Below are 25,598 nucleotides of genomic sequence, written 5' to 3'. Positions count from 1 at the left end.
TACACTGGAACCAGGTTTATGTCATTGCATGAATGCTGATGTACTTGAGAGTAAGGAAGGCCTCAAATTTTAGGATTTTGTTTAGACTTCTGAAATTCAGCAGCAGCACCTTAATATCACTTGGATTAGAATTTACTATGCTCAGATGTGCGTTAGAGGAGTTCTGCCTAAAAAGACACTAGCGCTGCAGGAAAAGTTTTTAACCAGTATGCAACAACCCAAGGATGAAAGGTCTAAAGGTACAAGCCAACATCGGCAAAGCAGTGTTGGGGTCTGTTGACCATTTCATCCCATGCAGACACACACAGATGCTACGCTGGATCCTCATAGAATACCACTATTTTAATAGCCAATTATTTTATCCTTGAATGGAGGCAGGTGAAAGTAGAATGCTGCATCCTTGTCTTCATTCTTCTCTGTTCTCCCCCAAGGTAGAATACCTAAGATCATTCATCCCACCACATGGACAACTGTAAGGTCAGTCATATATTAGGCATTGCAAAGACCTAATAGTCCTAGTGATATCCCTAATCCTAGCACCAGAGAATCAGCTCTCATCCTATCCATTGCCAACCTAGTAAGTGTTGTACCTGTATGTTCTACAGTGGAATCACCATTGACTAAAACATTTATGGCTACTAGTCTATGTGACTTCAAGGACACAGGCTTGCAATGCAGATGACTCCCAGTAATATAACTGTAGACGTGGATGTGGTATTGGTATTCTGGCCATGTGGCAAACAAATAGGATGTCTTCGAGGATCGCGTTACAGCCTTAGCTCCTGTAGGAGTGTTGTGGTGCTGTTTTAATGTAATGCTGCGTTACTTTTTATTGACCATTAGTGGGATGGAGAGTAGAGCTTGATTTACATACATTTCTACATCTTTTGCAGGTGTAACCAGTATGTGCTAGAAGTGGGCTGTCCGTAAATAAAATCAAAATCTAATAAGCTGGTTAAAGATGAGGCTAAAGCAGACTAACTCCATAGCAACATTTTTTTTCTTCAGGTCAATTAAAAGAACAGATAACAACTACTAGAATGTATAAAATCAGTAAAACAGTGATGGATGATGGCACACAGTCTATAGACAGCTTAGTTACATTAGTAAGGGGTATCAGTTTTGAATGAGATTTTAGTTGATATTCATATCCATAATGCTTAAGGGAAGCAGATATATGCTTGGACTCTGCATAAGCAAGGCTTGATTTGGAGGTGCAAGCTGACCCAGTCTGGAGCAGTTAGAAAATATAAATCAGAAAGGTTTATCCAAATAAGGGAATAATGAGATGCAAATGAAAAATTTGTGGAAAATCTGACTTTGTTCTGTAAATATGTCTGTATTCCCATTTTTGCACTTTATTGTATGCATGTTTGTGCTGTGAGCAGAGGTTATAAGGAGTGAATCTGTGTTTTTTTCTATCCACTTTGCAGTCTGTGGAGATTCCCAATTTAGCCTCAAGGTTGGACGATTTCCTGCTATGAGATGCTTTTCTTGGTCACTCTGAAACCTGGTGCACTGACCACTGGTCATTGGCCTATGAGAAGAAGGTATAGGCAAAGAATAACTTACATGAATTTAGCTGGACAGGAGTTATTGGATAGGTTTAGAATGGACACGGATATAATATTGTGAGCTTGTATGGTGCACAAATTGGAAATGGGGGGATGCATGGCCTTTCTATACATTGGGATACCAAGGTATATTAGCCCTTATACCTGCCAAGTGATCCTTTCAAAGACAGACTGGGGACATGTTTGGTATCTCACAGGCTTCTGTCTAGGATGCTTCATCAGTTCATTGCTATATTCATTCACACATGCAAAGAGCATATCTGTGTTCACTGTCACTGCAGGGCTAAGCAAGTGCCATGCCTGCCTTCTACTGAATGTCAGACTTTCCTGAAGTGCTTGGTGGGATAAGAGTGCACCCATGTTATAAGAGCCACATCTGGACCACGGGGGATAGGTAACGTAAAAGGAAGGGCAATCATTATGTTAACTGCCATGTAAAATGTGATGCACAAAGGTATATCACAAACATGTCAGTCTAGCATCCTGGCAGTGTCCACGACTCACATCTGGCACACAAGCTCTCTGTACAACCTTTTCCTGCATGGTAGAATTTCTCATAGTCACCTAGTTAGTGACAGCTATAGTAGATTCATGTGTTCATATATAAGTACTTGTTTAACTGCTCTTAATTATTTACTTATTATTTATTTTACATTTGTCTACCGGAAGAGTCTGACTGGGCAAGAAGCCCATTTTCAGTGGAGGACTGGGGAGAAAAGCTCTACAATGGTTAAATAAATTTAATGAACCCAAGTTATTTAAGTACAAAACAAAAAGGAGCAGTTGTATGGTAACAAAGTAAAATCTGTGTAAGATAAATATACAGTAGACTACAAGAGCATAGGAAAAACATACAGTAAAGTTGTTGGGCATTACATTGAGTTATATGGTTACATTTATATAATGGTTAGTACAATAAATACAATAAGCACAAGTTATTTAAGGACAGAACAAAGAAAGGAACTAATGTATGCTACACAGTAAGATCAGCATAGGGTAAACATACAATACCGTTGCTGGGTGGGTGTTACAGTTATTAATAAGAGTACTTTTCATATTACTGCAAATCTGCATGTAGGTAGCTTGCAGTTTGTACATTAGTAATTTGCTTACAGAAGAATGATACAATGCAAACAGTCTATGGTAATACACATTGGGATAAGATTGGACTCTCTGGGTAGGATTATATAGTTCTGCAGTAGGCGAGCTTGTATTATGTACTGGCGGGTGGTAGTGAAGGGTTGGTAGTGAAATAGTATAGTTGAGTATTATTATGTAGAGAGTACTGTTATGTAAAAATAATTTAGTTGAGTACTATTATGTAGAGAGAGTTTTATAGTTCCATTATGGGGGAGCTACCCAGGGTCTGAACAGTTAGATATTCAAGATGTATTTAAATGGGACCAGATGAGTTTTTAAAGTTGTTTTTGTTTTCTGTGGCCCTGATTTCTAGGTGATGGCATTCCATGTTTTTGCAATAGAAGTAGAGTAGAGGGAGTTCTCAGAGCTATTTTTGCTTTTGGATATGTCAACTAATACTTTGTTGGTGGATCTTAGTAGACATTTGTTAGAGTAGATATTCAGTAGGCCATGTAGTGCAGGAGTTTTTTGGGGATTATATAGGGTTTGGTGGGCTGTTGTAAGTTGGTTAAAGGTGAGCAGGTTTGGTAAGTCTAACCAGGATAGTTGCTTGAGTGCTAGGCAGTGATGTGTACTGTAGGGTGAGTCAGTATCAAACATTGCCGTTTTATTGTAGCAAATGTTTAGTTTGATTAAGTCTGATTTGTTTAGGTTTGGAGACTAGGTAGGTTCTTGCGATGGTAGCTTTACTGTTAGTGAGGTACATCTTGCATCTATATAGGATCTTTATGGACTTTTTTATTATATGTGCGATATGCATATCAAGTTTCATGTTATGAGCTATAATAACTCCTAGTAGTTTGGTGTGTGTGACAGGTGTGATACGGGTGTTGTTAGCTGAGTATATTGCAAATGGATGAATGGGGTCTATGACTTTTGTAGGATGGAATATCATTAGCTGTTTTTTTGGGGGGGGTTAAGAATTAGTTGATAGTTGGCTAACCAGGTTTCAAAGGATTCTTGTGTCCGTTTCCGGAGTTCAGGGAGTACTGAGACGGAACAGATTAGGGTGGAGTCATCAGCGTACTGGACCAGAGTGGCATGCAGGGTAGCTTTGTGAAGTTTATTGGTAAATATGATCAAGAGGAGAGGGACGAGGATAGAGTCGTGGGGGATGCCTAAGGTTACAAGTAGAAGGAGAGAGAAGGAATTTTGCCATTTTTCTGCTTGTTGTCAGGTAGATAGATACTCCTGAAACAAGGCTAGAGTGGAATGGCTTAGATTATGTTCGGAGAGTATAAAGTAGTCTGGCATGGGAGACCATATCAAAGGCCTTGGTGAGATCTAGGCAGACAGTGGAGACAAGGTTGCCATTGTTCCAGTGTTGATTTATAGTATTGGTAAAGCTATTAAGGGCTGTGGTAGTAGTGTGATTAGGACAGAATGCATGTTGGGTGTTGGTAAGCAGTTTATTAGTAAGAAGGTAGTTAATTATTTGGAAATGTATGCATTTTCCAAGGATTTTTGACAGGGGAGCTAGAATGGAAATCGGTGGGTAGTTAGTTCCATTGAGTTACCCCCTTCCTTGGTGAAGCAGTATTATATATGACATTTTTCATAGTGATGAGATATGTTGTTCTGAGTGATTAATTAACAGGGAGATGGGATATGAGATGGCTTTGGCTGTGATCTTGAGGTATTCTGCAGGTAATTTATCAGCAGCAAGGGTTGTGGGTTTAAGTTTATTCAGATATTTATATATTGTGCTAGTAGGGGTAGGATGTTCTTCATGTTTCACTGTTGCAGTCATTACATTTGGGTAATCTGCTGGCAGGTTGCCCTCAGTCGGCCTGAATAACAAAGTCTTGGGTCCTGCGTCAGTTCCTGTCTCCTCTTCCATGACGTCAGGGGTATAAAGCATGCAGCCAATGCCATTTTATTCAGTCTTTCTTGCCGCGCGGTGCCCGAAGCAGAAGCAGTTCGCAAGTGCCGGTCGGCCGACTACTGAAATTTTCACATTCGAGTTTCAGAACCAAAGTCTTCAAACTAAAGCTAAGTACCCCGTTGGGGAAACTTTTTCTTGCTCCTTACCTCCGGCTCCTAGTAAGCCAGACAGATATTACAGGGTTCCTGACTCCCACAAATTTCTATTCAAAAATCCTGCTGCTGACCCTGAGACTATTTCACAGGGTCCCAAGGGTGTTAAGGCCTCTGCAGCCAAAAATCCTATTCCCTCTGATAGAGATTCCAGGGAGCTGGATAGATGGGGAAAGAAGGTTTATACATCTGCTACCTTGGCAATCAGAGCCTTAAACTGCCAGTTTCATGTGCTTAAATATCAACAGCATGTTATGAGCCTACTGAAACAGAAAATTATGTTGATTTCTGATTGTGTGGAAAATAAAGAGTTACACGAATTGCTGCATTCAGCAGAATAGGTTGGAAAGCATACTTTGCAATGTGGTTTTGATTCCTTGGAGGCCTCTTGCAGGGCCACAGTTACTGGATCTGTGATTAGAAGGCATGCCTGGCTCAAGGAGCAAAATCTGCCTTATCATGTTAAAGCTAAATTGTTGGATGCCCCAATGCAGCATGACATTCTCTTTGGTAATAAGGCAGAAGAGGTTTTAAAGAAAATGGAAAACAAAGCTAAATCTATACAAACTGTAAAAGATTTCTTGCAAGTGCAGCCACCCAGGTTCAGTAGGCACTAGCCTACTAAAAAATTGGTCCTTTCCTGTGTCCAACAGAGCCACTCAAAGCAAATCCAGGTGCTCAAAAGGCTCTAGATACCAATCACAGGGTTCTTACAGGTCAAAGCAATGGGGTGCCCCCACCTGCAAATCTGGAGGAAACAAAGGACAACCCTACAGTAAGCAGTCTCAATGACTTTCCTCTACCATCACCAAGCACTTATGTTTTGGCAGCCCCCTTGGGGAGAAAACTAGCACTTCATGCTCAAAATTGGCAGTTAATTACCCAGAACAAGTGGGTATTGCACATAGTATCCCAGGGGTACAGATTTCATTTCCATACTTTGCCAATTCCAAATGGATGGCCAGATCTGCCACAAAATCAGTGGGCAGAGGCTCAGAAACAAGTTGTGTCCCTCATGTATATAAGGGCTATTCAACCAGTACCAGAAAAGGAAAAAGGGCAAGGTTTTTATTCAAGACATTTCCTGGCACCCAGAAAAGACAATTCTTGGCGTCCAATACTGGATTTATCGATTTTGAACACATTCCTGGACATTCCAAAATTCAAAATGCTGACTTTACAACTACTGCCTATGCTGGGCAGAAACGCTTGGTTAGTGACTCTAGACTTAAAAGAGGCATACCTGCATATCCCAATAAGGGAATCGTGCAGAAGATATCTCCTCTTTGAAGGCATGTTTTTTCCATTACCAATTCTCTGCACTGCCCTTTGGCTTATCTACTGCGCCCAGAGTCTTTACAAAGTGCCTGGCATCAGTATTTGCATTTTGCAGACAAAGAGGCATACAAATTTATCTTTATCTGGACGACTTTCTCATTTCCCGCCTTTGCTGAACTAGATTAGTCCAGATTTCAGGTTTTGCTGAATTCCGGACTATGGTATAGATGTCCTTCATGGATGCATCTGCAGTCATAACAACTGGGTTGTCCTGTCGTCAGGCAGCCCTGCAGTTGGCCGGATTCCAAAGTCCGGGTCCGGCTTCGGCTGATGTCGCACTCCACCCGACGTCATCTCTGTTGGTCTTCGGGTATAAAAGCATCAGCCGACGCCATTTTCCTCAGTCTTTCTTGCCGTGGCGCCGAAGCAGAAGCTGTTCGCAAGTGCGGTCGGTCGGATCCAGAGATTACTTCTACCGAATACTACTTGAAGACTTCTAAAGCTAAGTACCCGTTGGGGACTCTTTCTTGCGTCCGCCGATGGCACAAAAAGTTCACAATTGTTCAACCTGTGGGAAACAAATACCTCATAAAGATTTCCACTCTTACTGTCTGCCTTGTTTAGGCCCAGCCCACGACGTAGCAGCCTGTTCGGCCTGTGCTTCTTTCAACCGAGCGCTTAGGCGTCGGTCGGAGTTTGCAGAACAGTTTTCGGTTCTGATTTTGCGTACATTATGCCGTCGGATCCTCCGACTACCCAATCTACCAAAAAACGCAAAGAAAAAGACCGACACTCGCGGTCCGTGGTTTCGGCCGAAACCATGGTTAAGCAAACCGCGAGTGTCTCGGTTTCGGCCGAAACCGAGAAAACTGATCAAAGTACAGCTGAACCTATTCCTACAACTGAGGCCCCTGCTACAACTCTTGAATCGACCTCAGAAATTTTACCCACTATGGTGGTTGACTTATCAGACACCATCCCCTTGGATGTCTCTACCCCAGCACGTGGTGCTGCTAGGCCTCCAGCAGCCATGTCCATTAAGGCCTTCGCCAGGGCTAAAGCAGCCAAGACTACTAAAACAGTGCCTGTTAACCCCCCCACCTCCAGGCCCTCTTCTAGTTCTCAAATGCTTACTTTGGCAGAAGATTTAATTTCTTTAATTAGAGGATCTCAATCTCACCCAGACAGGGCCTCTCAGCCCCCAGAGAAGAGACCTAGGGCAGAGCCCCATGAGCCAGTGTCTTCTGATGATTCTGCTGATGAATCAGACATAACTGACCAGCCAGAGGCTCCCTTCTCCAATTTTGAAGATTCTGATGCTGAAGAATCCATTCCAGCTGCTTCCCCACCAGAAGAATTCTCCTTTGGGGAAACCTTGCATGCCATGCGAGAACAGTTCCAATGGCAGCAACAGGATTTTTCAGACTCCAGAAAAAGACTTAGGACCTTTCTGCACCTCCCACAGCACAGGCCCTTAGCTATACCTCCTGTTCTCCCTGTGGTGGATGATGCTTTCAATGATGTCTGCTCCGCTCCAGATTCTTTACCCCCAGCCCCTGCCAAACCAGACAGATTTTACAGGGTGCCTGATACGCATCACCACCTTTACAAGGCCCCACTTGCAGACCCAGAAACTATATCCCAGGGTCCCAAGGCAGTAGCCGCGACCATAGCTAAAAACCCTATTCCTTCTCAAAGGGAAGCAAGGTCATTAGACAGATGGGGTAAAAAGGTCTACACTTCAGCTACTCTCTCAGCTAGGGCTTTAAACTGTCAGTTTCACATGATACAATACCAAGAGTTTATGCTTGATCAGTTAACTAAAAAACTAACCACTGATGAATCTCTTGATAAGAAATATGTATTAGAGATGGTAAATAACATACAACAGGTTAGCAACCATTCCTTAAAATGTGGCTATGATGCACTGGAGGCTTCATTTAGATCAGCCATGACTGGCACAGTGATAAGAAGGCATGCATGGCTAAAGGAACAAGCTTTACCGGATCATGTTAAAGCTAAGTTGCTAGATGCTCCTATGGACAAGACAAGTTTGTTTGGTACACCTGCCCAGCAGGTTATGAAGAAAATGGAAGAAAAGGCAAAATCAGTCCAAACTGTTAAAGATTTCTTGCAGGTTCAACCCCCAAGGTTTAGCAGGAACTGGCCTGCCAAAAATTGGTCCTTTCCTGACTCCACAAAATTTCAAAGAGGCAGGAATAGACGTTCCAGAGGCAGAAACCAATCCAGAGGAGGTGCCTACAGAGGACGACAGTGGCAAGGTAACAACAGAGGCACAGACACAGCCACTGCCACTACATCAACGCAACCACAGTGACTTAACCCTGAATCCGCCTACCAGGGAACAAATAGCAGCTCCTCTAGGCGGAAAGTTAACCTTATTTTCAAAGAACTGGCACTACATAACAAAAGACAAGTGGATTCTACAAACCATAGATCAAGGTTACCGGTTTCACTTCCACACTTTACCAGTCAAAAGAGGAATGCCAAATCTGCCTCCAAATCAAAAAACAGAGGCTCTACGCCAGATAATGGAGTTAGCAAACATGAGAGCTGTGGAAAGAGTGCCAACAGCAGAGCAAGGAAAGGGGTTCTATTCCAGACTATTCCTAGTTCCAAGAAAAGAAAAAAGTTGGAGACCAATTCTCGACCTGTCCACCTTAAATACATACATCATTGTCCCAAAATTCAAAATGCTGACCCTACAGCAACTTCTTCCCATGCTGGGCAAGGAGTCTTGGCTGGTAACTCTAGATCTCAAGGAGGCATACCTGCACGTCCCCATTCGACCAATCTGCAGAAGATACCTCAGATTTCTTGCAGGATCAGAGCACTATCAATTCTCAGCATTGCCCTTTGGCTTATCTACTGCGCCCAGAGTATTCACAAAATGCCTGGCATCAGTAATCGCCCATTGCAGACTACAGGGAATTCAAATTTACCCATACCTGGACGACTGCCTGCTACAAGGGAACAACAAAAGCAAGCTGACAACAGATTTACAAAGGGTCATTTACTTGCTACAAGCACTGGGATACACAGTCAATTTACAAAAGTCGAGGCTGATACCATCCCAAACAAGGACATTCTTGGGCGCGGAATTGGACACAGTAAAACAAATGGCATTCCTGACTACAGAAAAACAAAAAGAACTTCCTCTTTACTTCTTGGCACTAACAAAACTGAACAAGTTAACAGCAAGGAAAGTTCTGCAGGCCTTGGGCTTCATGGCATCATGCATAATCTTGGTTCCATTTGCCAGACTACATATGAGGAAACTACAGTGGTACCTAAAGAATTTATGGTCCCAACACAGACACAGTCTAGAAACAGAAATCCCACTAATTCCATGCTTAAAACAGGAGTTCCTATGGTGGGCTCAGGCCTGCCAGTCAAACCCAGGCCTACCCTTTCGCAGATGTCAAGCAAGCCAGACCATCACAACAGACGCTTCAGACCTAGGATGGGGGGCCCACATGCTGGACAAACGCGTGCAAGGATTGTGGACACAGGATCAACTTCACCTGCACATCAATCTAAAAGAAATGCTGGCAGTAAAACTGGCAATCCAAAAGTTCAAACCATTTCTCAAAGAGGGCCAGTTGATGATAAGGACAGACAACACCACAGTCATGTGGTACATCAACAAACAGGGAGGCACTCATTCCCCCTATGCAGAATGACCTTGGAGCTGTGGACCCTGGCACTCAGCTACAACATCCAGTTACAGGCAATATTTGTACCGGGGAAAGACAATACTCTAGCAGACATATTAAGCAGAACCACTTCGGATGCCCACGAATGGAAGCTGCACCCGGACATCTTCAAGACCATCTCAAAGAAATGGGGGATGCCACAGATAGACCTATTCGCATCACCTCTCAATCACCAGCTCAGAAAATTCTGCACAAGGACATTCCACCCACTAGCATGGAAAGTGGACTCGCTCTCCTTCAACTGGAAAGGCCTAACAGCATATGTATTCCCACCTCTTCCCTTGATACACAAGGTACTACTAAAAATCAAGGAAGAACGTCCAAGGATAATCCTGATAGCTCCAAACTGGCCAAGACAGCACTGGTACCCACTACTGAGGAGCATGTCTCGGAACAATATGTGGCCAATACCCCTGATGCCTTTGATGTTAACTCAGAACAACTACAGCATCATACATCCAAACCTAAAAACGTTGCAACTGACTGCATGGAACATCACATAGCAGCAGCTAATCCAGAACTTTCCCAGAGGGTTAAAGACATTATTCTTGAAGCACGCAGACCTTCAACAAGAAGGAACTATGCTGGAAAATGGAAAAGGTTTGTCATTTGGAGTACGGAAAGAGGAAAAGATGTGTCAAACATAGATATGCCTAACATTCTGGAGTATCTGGCCGAACTTCTTCATTCAGGCCTGTCCTACTCCTCCATCAAGATACATGCATCAGCTATTTCAGCAGAATACAGCTTTGATCCACCTGTTTTTTCGCACCCTTTGCTCAGGCAGTTCCTCAGAGGAATCAAGAATGTAAAACCTCCAAGGAAACCACCATTACCAGCTTGGGATTTAAACTTTGTGCTAGAAAAGTTGACACTATCACCCTTTGAACCAGCAGCAACAGCAGACCTACAACACCTGTCATGGAAAACTGCTTTCCTACTGGCAATTACTTCAGCAAGGAGGGTTTCAGAACTACAGGCCTTAATGGCAGTGCAACCCTTCCTTATCTTCCACCAAGATAGAGTGTCCATGAGGACTAATCCTACATTTATGCCCAAGGTGGTATCCAGAGTGTCTTTAAACCAGGCAATCCACCTACCTACCTTCTTTCCCAACCCACAAAACAGAGGGGAAAGAATACTGCATACCTTGGATGTACATAGACAGCTACGCTACTACTTGGACAGAACAAAAAATAGCAGAAAGACTGACCAACTTTTTGTAGCCTATGCAACAGGAAGGGAAGGAAAAGCTATTTCCAAACAGACAATCTCCAAATGGATAGGAAATTGCATACGATTCTTACTCCTTCCATGGAAAACCGATTCCACAGAACATAAGACCTCATTCTACAAGGGCAACAGCCACTACCACAGCCTTCTTACGAGGAGTGGCAACCAAAGACATTATTGAGGCTACTTGGACCTCCGTGCATACATTTGCCAAGCATTATAATTTGCCTTTATATTCCAGATCCCGAGCAGGGTTTGCCACTGCTGTACTGCAAGGGATCCTAAACACACCATAATCTACTTTTATCCTCCTCCCCTAGTTGGCTATGGTATTCTACCCAGTTGTTATGACTGCAGATGCATCCATGAAGGACATAGTACAGTTTTGTACCTACCATAAATGTAGATGTCCGAACTGGATAGCATCTGCAGTCAGGATTACCCTCCCTCCTTCCCCTCTGTGGTACTCCTAGGGTGTTTACCCTCATAATAGCTAGCTCTTGGGGGGGAGTCTTTTATGGTGTATTTGTTTGTATATATGTACATACATGCTTATTGTTGTGTTTACCTCTATCTATTTGGAAACATTGGCATCTATCCAAATTTTAGCCTGCAAGAGGGCTACTGGCATCTGGGGCAAGAAACACTGAGGAAAATGGCGTCGGCTGATGCTTTTATACCCGAAGACCAACAGAGATGACGTTGGGTGGAGTGCGACATCAGCCGAAGCCGGACCCGGACTTTGGAATCCGGCCGACTGCAGGGCTGCCTGACGACAGGACAACCCAGTTGTTATGACTGCAGATGCTATCCAGTTCGGACATCTACATTTATGGTAGGTACAAAACTGTACTTTTCCTGTGTTGCCCATATCCTTACTTGGATATGAGGAAGCTTCTCTGTTCACCAGTGAGAGTGAGGAGCTTTGAGCAGCCTATCTGTCCCTAGAGGAGTGGTCTCAGCCCTGAAACTAGTAGCTTATTGGCAGTTTTGGGTCAATTCCTATCTCTTTCAGTTTCTCTGCTTTAAAACCCGCATTTGTGCAGTTTTGTGCCAGTATACAACTCCGCACAGCTCCTTGTGATGTCCTGCAGAGTGATACAGGCAACAGAAAGACCCAAGAGAGACTTTTCCAGATTTAAATATTTTTTCTCTGTTTTTTTGTTCCGACTGCCTTTTCCCGCCTAAAAAGTGAATTCTAACTGATCTGTGCTTTAAAAAGTTTAAATTGCATTTGCCTTCTGCCTTTTACAGTTTTGAACTTGTTTTATATCAATTTAAGTAGTTTTTGTATTGTATAACTGTTGTAGGCTGCACACTAAAGTGCGCTAGCCTGTTTATAGCATTTACAGTGTTTTCTGTGTGTTTTTCTGCTATTTCCTGAAAAAAAAAACAAACAAAAAAAAATATTCTCTTTTCCAGCCTTTGCTGAACTTGATTAGTCCAGGTTTCAGGTTTTGCTGAATTCCGGACTGTAGTATAGTTTCCTGTGTTGCCCATATCTTTACTTGGATAGGAGGAAGCTTCTCTGTTCACCAGTGAGAGTGGGGAGCTTTGAGCAGCCTATCTGTCCCTGGAGGAGTGGTCTCAGCCCTGAAACTAGTAGGTTATTGGCCGTTTTGGGTCAATTCCTATCTCTTTCAGTTTCCCTGCTTTAAAACCCGCATTTGTGCGGTTTTGCGCCAGTATACAACTCCGCACAGCTCTTCGTGGTGTCCTGCAGAGTGATACAGGCATCAGAGAGACCCAAGAGAGACTTTTCCAGATTTAAGTATTTTTTGTCTCTGTTTTTTTGCTCCGACTGCCTTTTTCCACCTAAAAATTGAATTTCTAACTGCTCTGTGTGTGCTTTAAAAAGTTTAAATTGCATTTGCCTTCTGATTTTTACAGTTTTTGCACTTGTTTTATATCAATTTTAAGTCATTTTTGTATTGTATAACTGTTGTGGGCTACACACTAAAGTACGCTAGCCTGTTTATAGCATTTACAGTGTTTTCTGTGTGTTTTTCTGCTGTTTCCTGAAAAAAAAAAATTCTCTTTTCCCGCCTTTGCTGAACTAGATTAGTCCAGATTTCAGGTTTTGCTGAATTCCGGACTATGGTATAGTTTCCTGTGTTGCCCATATCCTTACTTGGATAGGAGGAAGCTTCTCTGTTCACCAGTGAGAGTGGGGAGCTTTGAGCAGCCTATCTGTCCCTGGAGGAGTGGTCTCAGCCCTGAAACTAGTAACTTATTGGCCGTTTTGGGTCAATTCCTATCTCTTTCAGTTTCCCTGCTTTAAAACCCGCATTTGCACGGTTTTGCGCGATTTTGCGTATAGCGCAGCATCGGGCAGCGCCGCTTAAACGGGTTTAAACTATTCCCGGCTTCACAAAGTCTGCTCTTCACTTTTTCCCTTAGAACTGTTCTAAATCTCAAAGTAAGCACTCTATTTTCATTCTAAAGCCCTGCACTTGCACGTATAAGTAATCTTATAAGTAAGCACTAATAAACTAAAGTACTACACCCTCTTATACTCCCTTTAGTACTAGGCTCCCTATTGGTCCTTTTTGATCAGTCAAAAAGTAGTTCCTTATACTATTCTGACATGTCCAAAAGTCAGTTTCGTGTTTACTCTCCAGTCCAGCTGGTGAATCTGGGAATCTTGAGTCAATATTACAACTGCCTTATGTACACAGACCACCCTCTCCTCCTCCCAACCAGCTCAAATATATGTGAGAGATGCAACTATATAGCCAAACTGGAGGCTGAGCTCTCTCAACCCAGTACTGACGCAGTCAGTCAGGAGGAGAAGGTAACCACACACACCACAAATCCAGTCTCACATAGACCTATCGCAACAGCAAACCAAGCACATAAACACACAAAAACATACTCGGAGGCTGTAAATAAAAGTCTGCCCAAGCAGCAGAGACCTCCAAAGCAGACATCCAAACAACCGCTACCCCACAACAATACCCACGTATCACATAGTTCATAAAGTCAGTTTGCCACACAGTCACAGCCCTTAAGGCTAAGCAACACACCTAATACACTTGTAATAGGTGACTTTATTGTCAGACACACTGACGTCCCACTCACCAGGCTGAACAAGGAGAAGGTCACTGTAAGCTGCCTGTCGGGTGCCAGGATCCATCACATAACACAAGCACTCAGGTCACTCCAAAGCAAGTACAAATATGACTCCATCATTGTCCATGCTTGTGTGAATGACCTGAGACGTACCTCCCTGGACTACATGAAAAGAGACATAGAGGAGCTCTCTGATCATGTAGCCCAGGTCGGTATGACCCTGACCTGGAGTAGCATCTTACCCTCGCCAAGAATGATGCCACAGTATAAAGACAAAATGATCAGTTTTAACAATTGGCTAAAGTATTGGTGTCATTCAAAGGGGATCCAGTGTCTGTCAGCCTGGGATGACATGCTCGACAAGCCACGTTGCTTCACTAGGGACGGCTTGCACCTGTCACCCCTGGGCTTTCGAATACTGGCTAAGGCTCTTGCCTCCCCCATAGTGCCTTTTTTAGGCAAGGCTCAAAAGACAAACCCACCTCCATAGACAACACAAGGAAAATGAAACTTAGGGTAATGCTGCTCAATGCCAGAAGTCTAAACCTCAAGATGCATGCACTCAAGGCTTTCCTCAATATGGAGAATATCGATATATGTGCAGTAACAGAAACCTGGTTCAAGGCTCCCAAGAGCACCCCAGCACTACCAGGTTATACCTCATACCATGCTTTTCAGCCCCAAAACTCGGACCAAACCACAAAAGGAGGGGGAGTATCCATATTCATCAAAGATACCCACACGTCCAGGTTAGTGACACTGCACGAAGCATCTGAGACCATCCATGTGCAACTAACAGTGGGCAAAACTGCCTTTCAGTTTGTAGCCTGCTACAGACCACCCTCCCAAACTCAGGCACCCCACTCAGCTTTCCTGAGAACACTGGAGAATATGAAGGTCTCTCCAAACACCATTATATTGGGTGACTTCAACTACCCAAACATAGACTGGGAGCACTACTTAAGCCCCAACACCCTCGCCCAATGGTTCCTAGAATTTATAAACTCAAATGCTATGGAACAACTGGCCACCACTCCCACAAGAGGGGAAAACATATTGGACCTGATCCTCACCAACATGGGGACTCTATGTTCCATACCAGAGGTATACCCCTCATTGGTAAGATCTGATCATAAATTAATCTCACTGGACATCCATATCCCATCCCCACCCTCAGCCAAGGAAACCACGGTGAAGAACTTCTCAAAAGCAAACTTCACACTTCTCAAAACTGTGGTGGAATCCTTCAAAGCCCCTGGGCCAGTAGAAAATACGGCCCAAACCGCAGAATCCTTTACAAACACATTCTATGGACACCTACAGGAATGCATGGATCGTGCTATCCCAAATAAAACCAAGACTCACTCCTCCAAAGGCAGGAGACCTGTCTGGTGGACCCCAGCCATAAATAAGCTATACAACAGAAGGAGGAAGCTACTACATGATAGAGCAAAATCCCAAAAAGGGAAGGCATCTCTGATCAATACTAGCAAAAATCTATGATCCCTCATAAAATCATTTAAGGCCAGCTTCGAAAGAAAAATTGCACAAGACGCTATAGATAATCACAAGGCCTTCTTTAGTTATGTCAGGAACCTGGGTGGCAACTCCCAGATATGCTCTGAGTTACTGCAAAATGACAAACAATACACTGAACCCTCAGACATTGCCAACATCCTGGCAGATAGGTTCAGTGCAAACTTCTCCCCCCCCTACCCCCCCAAAAGAGCAAATGTCTATCCCAACAGAGTGTAGCCTCCCCGACATCACAGATGCACAGGTGAGAGCTGCCCTTTCCAAAGCAAAAAACACAGCATCAGTGGGAATGGACGGTGTCCCGGGCTGCGTCTTACACAAGCTTCAAGAAGAACTGAACCCTCACATAAAGTCACTGTTCAGTCTCAGCCTTACTACAGGATATGTACCCAAGGAATGGCGTACAGCAACAGTGGTCCCACTCCACAAAGGTGGTGCCACAATGGACCCCGGAAACTATCGCCCTATAAGCCTGACTAGCCTGGTCTGCAAAGCTATAGAGCGTATCATCATGGAACTCATAAACAAAGACATTGGGAACCTCCAAACGCTGGATCCTACCCAATTCGGCTTTGTTAAGGACAGATCTTGCCTCTTGAACCTGGTCGACTTCTTTCAAATAGTCACCAAGGCCATAGATGAAGGGAAGGTAGTCCACACAGCCTACCTGGACCTCGCAAAAGCCTTCGACACAATACCCCACTCGGGCATCATAAATAAGCTCAACAGCTTAAATATCAAACCCTATGTCACAAGATGGGTTGCAAACTGGCTCAGGGATAGAACTCACATGGTCAGAATTGCAGGTGCCATGTCAGACTCTAAACCAGTTACAAGTGGCATCCCACAAGGCTCAGTCCTGGGACCTCTCTTGTTCGGTATATATTTCTCTGAGGTACAGGCTAACACGGGAGGACTATGGCTGACAAAGTTCGCAGATGACTGCAAACTGGGTGCCATAATCGATTCGCCGACTGACACAAGCATCCTCCAAAAGGGTCTCACAGAGACAGATAACTGATGCCAGAGCCATGGCCTAAAGCTAAATGCCAAAAAGTGCATAGTCATCCACTTTGGGAAAAACAAAGTGCCCACAAATTACCACATAGGTGATAATCCATTAAGTACGGAAGAAGTAATTAGGGATTTGGGGACCCAAGTAGATAGCAATCTCTCCTTTGACAATCACATTGCCAAAGTGGTTAGAAAGACCTTTTATATAGCCCACCTTATCACGAAAGGGCTCACATCTAGCTCAAGAGAGGTCATTGTGCCCCGCTACTCATCAATCATCAGGCCTGTAATTGAATACAATGCCCCATTTGGTATGTACCTTACCCGACACTTGCAGCAACTGGAAAGACCCCAAAAGTACCTCACCAAGAGGATCAAGGGACTCAAACAGATGCCCTACGCAGTTAGGCCAAAGAAACTCCAGCTCTACTCGGTTGCTTACCGCCTATTCAGAGGCGATCTGTGCCTGACGTATAAAGCCATGTCCAACCCTGAATTAATGGACATGCTCCACCTCAGGAAATCCAAATCCCTTGGAGCTACACGCTCCAGGGACTTAAACCTCAGCACAGAAATAAATAGGACATGCTGGAGGGACAGATTCATATCCCAGAGGCTCCCCTCACTCTGGAACAAAATCCCAATCCATGTTAGGCAGAGCCCCTCAATGACCCTCTTCAAGAGAAATCTTGACGAGTGGATGGGAGATCATAGGTTTACCCCTGGGATCTCTTCTGTGTTCCTACTAGACAGAGGCACAGTAAACTAACCTTAAAAGGGCAGAAATCTTATTGACCCACACGAATGGAAACTGGATCCACAAATCTTCAGCATGTTAACACAGAAATGAGGGAGCCCAGACATAGATCTATTTGCCTCTCCCCAAAATTGTCAGCTGGACAAATTCTGCACAAGAATTCATCACAAAAAAGCATGGAAGTGGATGCCCTATCCTTCAGTTGGAAAAATCTATCAGCCTATGCCTTTCCCCCTCTGCCTCTTCTCTCCAAGGTCTTGCTAAAAAGTCAGACAGGAAAAACCAAAAATTATCCTAGTTGCTCTGGACTGGCCTCAACAACACTGGTACCCACTTCTAAGGAATATCTCAACTTTCCCCTTGGTACTTGCCTCAAATACCTCATCTACTGTCTCAGTAGAACAATCAAATTCTGCACACTCAGATCCAAACTCAGAACCTTGCAGCATGGCTGATCATTTAATTATTCAAACAACACCTCTCAGTAAATCTGTGATGTATGTCATTTTGGAAGCCAGAAGGCCAAGTACTAGAAAATCTTATGCTGACAAATGGAAGAGATTCTGTGCTTGGAACCAAGCACAAGGAACAGACACAGCAAAGCCCAATATTCCTCAGATTTTACAATATTTGACTGAGATGCTTGACAAGGGCCTGTCTAGTTTTTCAATAAAAATCCATGCCTCTGCCATCTTGGCTCATTACAACACACAGCCTCCCCTCTTTTCTCATCCTCTGCTTAAACACTATCGTAGAGGGGCCAAAAATTTAAGGCATCCCAGAATATCACCAACTCCTGCATGGGACCTCAATTTTGTGCTGGAAAAACTCACCCTACCTCCTTTTGAACCAGCAGCTACTGCAGATATAAAATTTCTATCTTGGAAAGCAGCTTTTTTCTTGTCAGTCACTTTAGCAAGAATGGTTTCAGAACTACAGGCTGTCATGGCTGTGGAGCCTTTTATTACCTTTTACCCGGACAGGGTGCCCCTCAGGACCAATCCTTCTTTTATGCCTAAGGTGGTATCCAGTGTGGCTCTTAACCAGACAATTCACCTGCCAACATTTTACCCAAATCCGCAGAACAAGGGGGAGTGGATTCTGCATTCATTGGACGTACACAGACAACTAAGATTCTATTTGAACAGGACCAAATCTCTAAGAAAGTCTGAGCAACTACTGGTAGCATTTGCTGCAGGGTCAGAGGGGAAGGCTATATCCAAGCAGACTATTTCTAAGTGGATAAGCCACTGCATTTGTTTCTGCTACCTGCACCATGGTAAACCTGTGCCCAAGGGGATCAGATCTCATTCCACCAGGGCTGCCTCTACCTCAGCAGCTTTTCAGGGGTTCCAACCAAAGACATTCTAGAGGCCGCTACTTGGACCTCTGGTCATATCTTCACAAAGAGTTATCATTTGCCTCTCTTCTCCAAATCCAGGGCAGGCTTTGCACTGCAGTTCTGCAGGGCCTTATAGCCACTCCTAATGCTGTTTAGCTCCATCCTCCCATCCATAGCTTTGGGATTCTACCCAAATGTAATGACTGCAACAGTGAAACACGAAGAACATAGTACAGTTGTGTACACTTACCATAAATGTAGATGTTCGAGTGTATTCACTGTTGGAGTCCAGGTTATCCACCCGCCATCCCCCTTTTTCTATACCTTTTCTTTCCTTCACTATATACTAAAGCCTTTGTGGTATATTTGCTGTTAGATGAAGGTAAAGTTTATGTTGCTAAAAGTGCATTTACGTATATTTTTGTATATATATATATATATTTTTTTTTTTTTTTTTTTTTTTTGCTCCCCATTTGGGGGGCACCTGACATCTGGGGCAAGAAATACTGAATAAAATGGCATCGGCTGCATGTTTTATACCCCTGACGACCTGACGTCATGGAATAGGAGACAGCAACTGATGCAGGACCCAAGACTTTGTTATTCAGGCTGACTGAGGGCAACCTGTCAGCAGATTACCCAAATGTAATGACTGGAACAGTGAAACACGAAGAACATCCTATCCCTAACAGTGAATACATTCAAACATCTTCATTTATGGTAAGTGTACACAACTGTACTTTGTAATGACAAGCAGTTTTGGTCCACAGGTGAGAGTGATAGGTTTGGAAGTGAAATAGGAGTATTGTTGTTAGTGAAGGCTAGAATGGATTTGGTGAAGTGATGGTTGAATTGGTTGGAAATATTATTGGTGGTGGTATCAATGTTAGTGGGTGGTGTTTACCTGGTTGCAGGATTTTACTGATAGTAGCCCAGAACTTTTGTAGGTTTTTTTTTTTTGAGTTTTGATTGGATGTCAGTATAGTGTTTTGTTTTTTTTGTCTGTCCTATTTGTTTTTCGACTTTGTTCCTTAATTACAGATATGCTTGTCTATTAGTTGGTGTTTTATTGTGACGCCATGAGTCCCATGTTTTATCCCTTTGTTTTTAGAAGTAAGTCTGGTATCTTTGGTAAGCTAAGGGACATAGTTACATTTTGTTCAAACAGTTTTGATGGGGGCGAGGTGGTTTAGAATACTAAGGTATTGTACAGCACTGTCCAGGGAGATTATTGAGAATGGTCTCCAATTGTATTGATTTAGTGCAGATATAAAGTCTTGGGTTTTGTATATTGAATTTGTTGGAAGATGGTGGACTTTATTGGGTTTACTTGGTGTGTTATTGCAAAGGCGGGGAGGTGATCGCTGAGGGAGCCAGAGCAGTAGGATTGAGTTAGCTGGTTAGTGAGGATCAATACAGGATGGACTCCTTTTTAGTTGTTTTATCTACTCGGGTTGTGGTTTTGATTGAGTGAAGCCATGTAGGCTGGTGGGGTGGAGTGAGTCACAGGAGGCCTAGTTGATATTTAAGTCGCCCAGTATGATTGTTTCTTGGAGGAGGTTTTGGGATACCCAGTCTAGGATGGATTCAACTATATTAATTAACTGTATTAATTGCAGGCCACTTTATGCCAAGCAGATTTCCCTTTTGGTACTTGAATTAATCTATTCCATTGGTGTTAGATTGGCCTTACCTATTCTATGGTGGATAATTCTATATTAACCCAAGTGAGAATAACTGGGTTCATACAATATATGATTTGAGGGGACCCATGTGTGAGTTAAAGCATTTAGGTGCTATCTCTGTCCATTAATCCTGGGGTAAATTTTCTATCACGCATCCACAGCTCTAAGTTGCGCTCAAATATAGACAGGGATGAACTTTGTTTTATGTGGATGGGGAGTAAGTTCCATAGCAGTAGTATCTTCTGCAAGAAATACCTGCCCCCTCCAAACTGTTCTGTTGCTGCAGAAGAGGTTTAGATGCCTGGACAGAGTATTTCTGATGCCATTTGACTTATTTTATGTGCAGTAGGTCCATTAGTACTGATTTGGAGGGTGGAATGCATGCATGCCAGACAGATTATTTCTTAGCACCCTGTAGGATACTGAGTATAGTGACAAGGCTTTGAGTTATTCCATGTAGGACACACAGATATAACATTAATGATAACTGTAGTTTGTTTCCAAGTTGATGAAGGATACTCACTGAAACCTTGACTAATGACACCAGTGCATAACCGGCTGGAAGCTGCTGAGGTGTACCTTAGCACTGCCTTGTCCTAGACATGGTCATTGAGTGAGTGTTTGGTCTGCTCAAAGTCCATTTCAGTTGCCTGGATGAATTGGGATCTCTTTAATATGAGCCTGCTAGTGCAAGCAAAAACGTTACAGCCTTCTGCATCCTGCATAACATGATCATGCATCTGTCTGATGCACAACTGCCAAAGCTAGTTACCAATACTGGCACTGCAGCTCCCTCTACAGTCTGTTCCAGTAGTGATGATCAATGGTAGCAAGCCAACATCAGCAAGAGGGTAACCACTCCAGCATGTTTGTGCAAGGTATATAGCTGCACATGTGAAGCAGAGGCATTTAGTCCAAAACTGTGGGCCATAACATTCACTATGTGTCAGTGTAAAGTTGAACAATTAATATTTAATGCATGCAGTGTTACCAGTGGACTGTGCTTTAAGATGCATGGTCAACTTATACAGTACATCAGACATTTATTTCACATATCGTAAACAAATGCATTGGTCATACTGTATTACCCATCATTATTTGTACAGTACTCAATGGTAAAAGTGCTATTTATACTGGCAGACTTAACATGAATTGTAACAGGAGATATTACATAATAAGTTATGGCTCTACTCTAAGTAATTGACTGTGGTATTACTGATGCTATATTTGCTTGTTAAAGAAATGTGTTTTGTTTTCAGTCATAAATGTTCATTGCTTCAGCAGCCTCTCTTTTTGTCACATTCATTTCTTTCAGGAGCAAATAGTAAGTGCAACATTTCTTCTGTGAAGCATGTGATGTGATACCATGTAACCTTGTTTACAAAATGTCTTCCTGGAGAGTAACTTCTGTCTCTCTCTTAGTGATATTGAACATTTCACATCTGGAAGGTGTCGTACACAATGTCTCCCAAAATAGTGTTGGAGATGGTCCCAAAGATTATGAGCAGTTGGTAGCATGCAAGCCCAATGGTAAATAGCTCTAATGATGGAATCTACTGGGTGCAGGAAAACCTCTTGGTATTGACCTAACAGTGCTGCATCCCTAATTGGGGGTGTTATTCAACTATATGTTGTTAATTAGATTCAAATCTGCAAACTGCAGTGAATCAGGCTTTGGTCAATGTTATATTTTTCCTGGTCAGATTAAATGTGAAATATAATATCACAAATAGCAGTAATGCAAAATGCAAATATTAAAAATGAACATTAATGATAATTACTGATTTGAGCTTATACTGTGCAGTTGAAACTTGTTTACAGGCACAGCAACACCTGTAAGACTATATCAGTTTTAGGAAGACCAATACACTAAAGTTTCCATAGCAGTAAACCTTTCATCAATAAACACATCAATACCTTAGTCACTGTCCTCCACTTAAGGTATTTGTTACTTTTGGAATATATCCACTGCAGAAGTTCATTGTTGCTTTTATGAATGTATTTTCAGTTGCAAAGCATTCCATTTTGCCATAGGCATATATAACATTTATTTTTTTGTAGGATGGATACTTGCCTACTGAACAGACATAATTTAAACAGAACTACTTCCCCATAGAACACACTGTAAAACAGTGGTTACATTTACATAGTAGCATGTTTCATTTGCTAATACAAAGTTATGGAAGAAAGTATTAGTTTGAAATACTGCAGTCCTTTAATAAGCATGTTACACACAAAGTCAGTGTCAGTAATCCCTTCTTTTTACTGTTTTCCCTTATTTTGGCAGCTGCAAAATTAGGCTGAGTATAACCACTAGGGTTATCAATGGAGATGGGAGCGGTTGTTTCCTCAACCTGTAAACCTGGTTTACAATCATGAATGACATAAAAAATTACAAATAAAGTAAATATAACATTATATTTAATAATTATTTAATCACATATTGCAACTTATCAGGCTTTCATACTTACATGCTGAGTAACCAGTCAGTAAACGCATATTCAGTGAGGGTTATTTCATTGCATTACAAAAATTTTTAGTGCTACTTTGGTATGGTAAACAAAATTCAATATTACAAAGATGAATAGTTTTGAAGTGCTAAAAAACCTGAACCTGAATAGCAGCTCTGAATATTTACTGTCCATAATCATGTTCAAAGAGATGATTGTCTCTGAAGAATAGACTTCTAGGGCCGGATTTACGAAAGCTTGCACGGAGTGCAAGAAGAGTGTAGGAGCTCACGGAGGCAATATGTCTGCCGTGCGATCCAAGTACAGCCAGCAGGGGCATGCACGAGAGCTGCTAAAGCTACTCTTGCACGGATACCGTCATGGTATGCAAATTACCTAATATGCTGCTGAAAGCTATGCAAATTAGGTAAATTTGCAATCCAGGAAACACTAACCTGTCCGTGGAAGATTAGTGTTATCTGCAGAAATGTACTCCGTTGGTAACAGAGTACCGTTCTGCAAATAGCTAAACGGAGCTATGACAGCTCCAAATAAAGGACGCATACAGTTGAGGAAGCATGCCAATGGCCAAATATAAGGCTGATATCAATATTCTCCATACTGAGAAGTGCCTCTTGTGTGTGCATCTGGAGGCTGAGACTTCTGGCAATGAGTAGCATTTAGTTCACTTTTTAGTTATTTGTGTTGGTTGCAAGGTTTGGTTTGTCCTGAGTGACTGGTGTTCCACACCTGAAGTCAGTGCCTCATTGGTCCAATCTGACCATAAGCTAATTACACTACATATCCACATTCTGCCCCCAGCCCCCATTAAGGAAACCATGTTAAAAAATATCTCCAAAGACAACTTTATAATTCTTAAGACAGAAGTGGGGAACTTCAGGACACCCATGCAGATGGACAACACAGTTACGAATACTGAATCCTACACAATTGCACTTTATAAGCACTTACATTAGTGCATGGATCGTGCTGTCCCAAACAGAACCAAGATGCTATCCTCCAAGAAAAGGAAGCCGATCTGGTGGTCCCCTGCCATAAACCAACTGCACAACAGAAGGAAGAAACTGTTGCAAAAGAGGGTAAAATCCATGAGTGGAGGAGCTCCCTGGTCAGCCTCAGTAAGAAGCTGCGATACCTGATAAAATCCTCCAAAGCTAGTTACGAAAACAAAATCGCCACTGATTCTAAAGACAACCACAAAGCATTCTATAGCTATGTCAAGAATCACAATGGCAACACTCAGATCTGCTCTGAGTTACAGCACAATGGCGCTAAATATACACACCCAACTGATATTGCCAACATCCTGGCAGATAGGATCAGTGCTAACTTTACCCCGCTCTCACCCGTGAAAGAGCCCATCTCTATACCGGAAGAATGCAAAGTTGCTGTAATCACGGCTGCACAGGTAAAAAACACTCTCCAGTGCCAGGAACACAGCATCCATGGGTCCAGATAACATCCCAGGCTGCATTCTACACGAACTACAGAATGAACTGGCACCACACCTAAGTACCATGTTCAATCATAACCTCACCTCAGGCTTTGTGCCTCCTGAATGGCGCACAGTGACGGTTATCCCACTACACTAGGGAGGAGTTACCACATACCCCCGTGAACTAGCGCCCCATTAGCCTGATGAGCCTGGTCTGCAAGGCCATAGAACGTATCATCATGGAACTTATAAACAAAGACAATGGTAATCTCCAAACTCTGGACCACAACAATTTCGGGTTTGTAAAAGGCAGATCATGTCTCCTAAACCTGATAGACTTCTTCAAAGCAGTCACCAAAGCCGTAGACAAGGGTAAGGTGGTTCACACAGCCTATCTAGATCTTGCCAAGACCTTCGACACCATCCTCCACTTTGGAATTATAGATAAACTCACTAAACTAGGTATAAATCCCTATGTCACAAGATGGGTTGCCAACTGGCTCACTGACAGAACCCACACTTTGAAAGTAGCAGACTCCAAGTCCAACTTCAGACCAGTGACAAGTGGAGTACCACAGGGTTCAGTCCTGTGCCCTGTCCTGTTTGGTATCTACTTCCCTGAAGTACAGGTTAACACAGAAGGTCTTTGGCTAATGAAGTTCCCAGATGACTGCAAACTAGGAGCCACAATCGAAACTACTAACGATGTGGACATCGTACAAAAGGGCCTCACTGAGACAGATGCCTGGTGTCAAAGCCATGGCCTCAAGCTCGATGCCAAAAAGTGCATTGTCATCCCCTTTGGTAAAAACTCTGTATCCATGAACTACAACATAGGCGGTAGTATACTTAACACTGAAAGTGTGATAAGAGACCTTGGGACACAGGTGGTCAGTAGACTCTCCTTTGATAATCACATCACCACAGTAGTCAGGAAATCCTTCTACATGGCACATCTCATCACAAAAGGTTTCTCATGTAGAAAAAAAGAGGTCATTGTTTCCCTCTACTCATCACTCATTAGATCCATTATAGAGTACAACGCCCCTTTTGGTATGTAACTCACAAGACATCTACAACAACTGGAACTCCCGCAGAAATACCTCACAAAGAGGATTAGCAGCCTCAAATACATGCCCTACACAGACCGTCTCAAAACACTCCAGCTTTACTCTGTCACATATCGCCTACTCAGAGGTGATCTCTGCCTAACACAAAGCTATGTCAAACACAGAGCTGTTGGACATGCTCCACTTAAAGAAATCCCAATCTCTCCGAGCTTCGGCC

This window comes from Protopterus annectens, chromosome 1.part2 (assembly GCF_019279795.1).
Source record: "Protopterus annectens isolate FY-2018-M chromosome 1.part2, PAN1.0, whole genome shotgun sequence".
Lineage (NCBI taxonomy): Eukaryota > Metazoa > Chordata > Ceratodontiformes > Protopteridae > Protopterus > Protopterus annectens.
This window is presented reverse-complemented; position numbering follows the sequence as displayed.